Below are 6000 nucleotides of genomic sequence, written 5' to 3'. Positions count from 1 at the left end.
CTCTGCCTCCTGATGCTGGGATTACAGGCACACACCACCACAGCCAGCTTTTACATGGGTGCTTGGGTTCTGAACTCAGGTCCTCAGGCTTATAAAGCAACCACGGAATGCTCTCCCCAGCCCCTCTAAGTGCCTAGTTTTGATCATTTATTCACATACAGTAGTGATGTATTCTGCACATAGCATTTTCAGGGAGCTAAACTGTGTTGATTGGGAGTGATAGCCTGGCTGAGGACCCCGGCAATGATGTTGAGGACGTAACAGGACTTGTAGGAGATATTTATGGCCGACTGGAAGCCAGTTAGGATGCTTTTGTGTGCAAATGAAGCTGACGGAATTGAAGAACCTGTTTACTTTCCCATCCACTCACCCATAGAATCATCTGAGCTGTCATGTTCTCATTTGGCCACCAGATGGCCTTTAATTCTTTAACTCCTGCGCAGGGGACAGACAGGTCCAGTGGGGCTGTCACGGGTACCTCAGGTGGTGCATCAAAAATCAATCCTACCGTAAGTATTCTTCGCTCTGCCAGGAATGACCCATTTCAGAGCCCATCTGGTCCTCCTCGCTCTGCCGTCATGCCTGCCAGATGGACAGACTGTCCTCTGGGAATTTAAACAACCATTTGCACAAAACCTAATGAACACTGCATTATAAACTCGATTGCTCCGGGTTCATTTCTGCCTTTGATAAGCTCCCTAAGTAGACTATAAAACTGCAACAAGTGCTTCTCTATTACTTGGTGTAATGGTTGTAATAGAATGTTATGTCTCATGTTAGGACTACCGTGGTCCATACAGCTTAATTTTAGAAAATAATGTTTCAACGTGCTTCGTGTTTTGCTGTGACTATAAGGAGCACCGATAGGAACATGGGAGTTTTATATTTCAAAGTAAAATTAGAGGGCTAAAGTATGATTTCATAAGTCGTGTTAAACATTCTCGTTGCAAAAAATGCTTTTTGGTTGCCAGTTTTGCCCAGAGCCTCTAAACCCTGACTAAATAATAAGTCGTTGGGGGCTGGCTGGCTGGCTGGCTTAGTTGGTAAAGGCTCAGCTCACCAAGCCTGATGATCTGAGTTCAGTCCCCAGGACCCACATGTTGGGAGGGAAGAACTGACTCCTGCAAGTTGTTCTCTTACCACCCCCGGGCCACGGCACGTGCACACTCACTAAAATGTCATAAAGAAAGAAATGGATGGTGTGGGTATCCACCTGCCTTGGAAAGTGCTTCCTTCCCTCTCCATCACTTCTTTTCATTTGAAACTGATTTTTTTTTTGGCTACCGTCCAGAATAGTGAGCATCATTACATGTGCAGCCTTATGGTTTGCTGATATTCATCCCCATCGCTCGCTTTTATTTCCTCTCTTCTGCTTATCTCTTCCCGTAAAACGATTCAGTGTGTGAACTTGTTCCTCCTGAAAGGGCAGATCGCATTTTCAGATTGGATTTTAATGTATTTCTGCAGAAACACAAACCCACAAAGAAGTGAAGCCTTGTGGGAGATCTTGGTTATTGAGGAGGGAAGGACACAGCTTCAAAGGGTACTGTGAACTCGCAGCCTCTTTCTCTCCCTCTTGTTCCCATCCTGGCTCTGAGGTGAGTAGCTTTCTCTACCACATACTTCCTGCCATGATGTACTGTATCTCTACTGGTCCAAAAGCAACATGGCCAATCACGAATGGAAACCTCCAGAACTGTGAGCCGAATTGCCCCTCTCTCTTTTAGTTGGTTATCTAGGTATTTACTGCCCTGATGGAAAGCCAAAAAGGCTACTTATCCGTGAAAATCTGAGCACATGCTTTTAGCAGTTTTTATTATGTTGCCAAGTTGTGTTTTTCATCCTTATTTCCTTAATTTCAAATTTTTTATTTAAAAATTTAGGTTGTATTATTCTCCCAAAGACACTATTTTAGAAGTAAATAATTATTTTCACATGGGTAGCAAATTCAAAAGAATAAAAATGTAGTTCATATCCCACGTTAGTCTCCCAGTTTCCTTTCTTTAAGGCAACCACAGGGTAACCAGTCACATCCCGAACGGATTTGAGGTTCACTCCAGGGCAAGAATTCACATCTGATACTATAAACCTTGTCAACGGTGTGTGGTCAGGGAGGTCCACCAGCCCTAGTAGGAAACTGTTGGTGTTCTTTTGCTAAAGGGACATGATGTGCCCGTCGACTTGCCCTCTAAGTATTGATATTTATGTTTATAGGTTAGTGCTGCATCAGGCTTCGTGACGGGAGCTTCTTTCTGCAGCGGGCAGAGGTGTGTGCAGAGACTAAAAACTGGTCGAAGTGCTGAGGTTAAATAATGGTAGAATGATCAGCCATAAACAGGACCCTGCCAAGACTCAGGGAACGTCACTGACGAGGGAGTGGAAAGAATGTAAGAGGAGGAGGGAGGGAGGGAGGGAGGGATGAAGGAAGGGGTGGAGTGTTGTTAACATTCCATCATGGAAGAGGGAGGGGTTCATGACACTCTGTCTCTCCCTGAGAAGCTATGGGTAGTTAATGGTTGTTGGGGGTGAGGAAGAAATATGTTCTTCTGCTGTATAACCATTGGTAAGTTGATAGGGCTGACTTTGAAGACTCAGATCAGGTATTCTCCCCGTGTTGATTTTATTCCCATCACAGCGGGGCCAATGGTCAGAAACTTCTGACGCTTGCTCCCCTTCTCCTCACCGAGGCCCTTCCTATCTGCCAGTGGTGTGGCGTTGTCAGAGGTGAGAAGTGGTCTTACAAACAGTTTGTTCTGTTTCATAATTATTGTCTGAGAAAGGACAGCGTCAATCACTACGTATTTTACAGATATTTTTAGAAATTTAGTTGTGGTAGTCATATGGCACATCACTTATTACTTTGGCGTGTGTGTGTGTGTGTGTGTGTGTGTGTGTGTGTGTGTGTGTATTAGTAAAAGTTTCATTGTAATGTAACATCCATGCAGAAAGACACAAATCATGAATTTACCTCCATGTTCTCCACCTCCATTAAGAAAGAGAATGATGTATGGGGATGGGAGGGTAGTGGGATGACTTAGTTGGTAAAGCCAAGTTGTACCTTGCAGACACGAGGACCTGCGTTCCACCTTCGGAACCCATATAAAAAGACCAGACGTGGTGCAGGCTCTTGTAATCTAAGAGGTGGGGAGGCGAAGACAAGAGGCTCTCCGGGGCTTGCCTGCACGTCAGTCCAGACTAACGGGTGAGCTCCAGGCTGTGGAGAGATTAGATGGCCGTCCTGAGGATGACACTCAGTGTTGGTTGCTGGCCCCATACACAAGTGCACATACACCTGCACACACCCACACACACATACGTGTGCACATACAGGCAAAAAGAACAGATGAAAGTGGCGCTGTCTCTGAAGCCGTCACTTTTGCTTCTCCCTCTTCTTTTTTGTTTTGTTTTCTGAGACAGGGTTTCTCTGTGTAGTTTTGGAGCCTGTCCTGGATCTCACTCTGTAGACCAGGCTGGCCTCGAACTCACAGAGATCCACCTGGCTGTACCTCTCGAGTGCTGGGATTAAAGGCCTACACCACCACCACCCGGCTCTCCCTATTCTTGCCACCCAACAGGAATAACCACGACCCCAGCTTCCATGGCTTGGATTAGAGCTTCCCAATTTGAATTTATATGCAGCGTTATGTGAGGTATGTGGCAGGGGCCTTGCTCATTCCTGTGTTCTAGTTTTTCTCTTTCATTCTGTCATTGTTTGGAATTTGGGCTCTTTCCAGCTTTTGACTATAAATAGTGTGGCTAGAAATATTCTTGTATATGGCTTTTGTGAATATATGCTTGCATTGCTAATGTGCACCTACCATGTGGATTGCTTGGTTATTAGATAGGTTAATGTTCAGATTTGGAAGGTCATTGTTTTCAACAGACAGATGTTTCTTCTAAGTGATACTCATAGATGCTCTAAAAACCTTTGCTTGAGACTAAATGTTCTACAGGAGACTTTAAAACAACGCCAGATCAAAGCTACTTCAGCAATGAATGCCCTCAGGTTTAGAACCTTAGTATCTTACTCAGTTTTCCATGTGCTGTTAAATTGATTTATGACAACCAGAGGAGTTTCCATGTAAGACCAAATGTTGTCTCCATTAAGAAATTTAAGTTGGGGGGTAGGGGGCTGGAGAGATGGCTCAGCAGTTAAGAACCCTGGCTGCTCTTCCAGAGGACCTGAGTTCAATTCCCAGCACCCATATGTCAGCTCACAACTGTCTGTAACTCCAGTTCCGGGGACTCTGACACCAGAACACATAAAATAAAATAAAGAAATATAGGTTGGAAGGTGGGAGTGTAGGCTGGTGAGACAGGTCAATCAATAAAGTGTTTGCACAGCACAAGGCCCGAGTTTGATCCCCAGATCCCATGTAAAAAACAGACAAGCCAGGCATAGTGAACGGTACGTGGTTGCAATCTCAGTGCTGGTGGTTAGACAGGTATCTACCTGTGGCTTAGTGGACAGCCAGCCTACCGTAACCAGCAAGCTTCAGGCCAGTGAGAGATCTTGTCTAAAAAAAAAATCACACAGTAAGAGTGACACTTGAGTTTGACCTCTGGCTTCCACATGCACCCACACATAAACGTGCACTTACATGAACACACACACACACACACACACACAATCATACACACACAATTTAAGTTTGGATTTATCATTGGTTGTCTTTCTTACCCCCTCCCTCAAAACCAAGGAGCTTGCCCACTCTTTTTTGTGAGTCTGGTGAAGTCTAACAACATACAATTCCACGTAGCCAGCTGCACAGACAAAAGTGGAAAAGATTGCGATTCTCAAAAGAAGGATACTTGCTGTGACAGGAAGCCAGACAACCAAGCAAAGGCTAGGTCCCAGAGGTGGGGAGGGAGATTATCATCCCACCTTTGTCTCACTCTTTTTTTTTTCTTAAAGATTTATTTTACATATATGAGTGCTCTATCAACTTTATGCCAGAAGAGGGCATCAAATCCCATTATAGATGGTTGTGAGCCACCATGTGGATGCTGGGAATTGAACTCAGGACCTCTGGAAGAGCAGCCAGTATTCTTGAGCCAACTAAATCTCCAGCTCTTCCCACTCTCGAAAGGTCTTCAAGAGTGACGTCAGCATTGGCCTTCCAGACCTTAGGCTGGACAGAGACTGTGGAGCTAAGCGTGCTGGTGGGACAGCGGCTCTGAGATGGACAGTTTCTTACCTACTACATACAACCTTTATTTTGGAGATCAGTGTTACTGTTATGCTGATTGGAAGGCAGCCATTAAAATGGGCTCTAGGCAGTCACTCATCAGACAAAGAATCTTATTCTTTAAAGGCTCTTCAAAATGAGTATAAAATAGGTATCACTTACATGAACATAACATTTCAGTTGGTGTTTCTACTTACAACTGACATCTACTATGAGGAAGCTCATGACAATCCTCTGGTTTGCACGGTTGTGAGCGAGCTCATGATTTCACATTAAAAATAGTATGTGTAGCTGGGTATAGCGGTGCACACCTTTAATCCCAGTACTCGAGAGGTAGAGGCAGGGGGATTTTGGTGAGTTTGAGGCCAGCCTGGTCTACACAGTGAGTTCCAGGACAGTTAGTTAACTCCATAGTGTGACTCCGTCTGGAAAACAAACAAAAAAGGGTGTGTGTGTGTGTGTGTGTGTGTGTGTGTGTGTGTGAGAGAGAGAGAGAGAGAGAGACTCAGTTATGACTGGTAAAAACGATATCAAAACCTCCTAAATTGGCTACAAAGTGAAAGCATCATTCACGCAACGTTAAAATATTAAGACTTTATAATTTCATTATTTTGTATATGTGGGTGTTTTGCTTGCATGTATATGTGTGCAGTGCCTGTGGCGGCTAGAAAAAGGCATTGGATCCTCCAGGACTGGAGTTACAAACTTTGTGAGCTGCTATGTTGGTGCTGGGGATTGATCCTGGGTCCTCTGGATGACGAGTCAGTGTTCTTAACGACTGAGCCATTAGCCTACCCCCAATATTTAGAAT

The sequence above is a fragment of the Peromyscus eremicus genome, chromosome 15 (genome assembly GCF_949786415.1).
Source record: "Peromyscus eremicus chromosome 15, PerEre_H2_v1, whole genome shotgun sequence".
Classification (NCBI taxonomy): Eukaryota; Metazoa; Chordata; class Mammalia; order Rodentia; family Cricetidae; genus Peromyscus; species Peromyscus eremicus.
The sequence above is the reverse complement of the archived record's forward strand: the minus strand, read 5'-3'. Positions refer to the sequence as shown.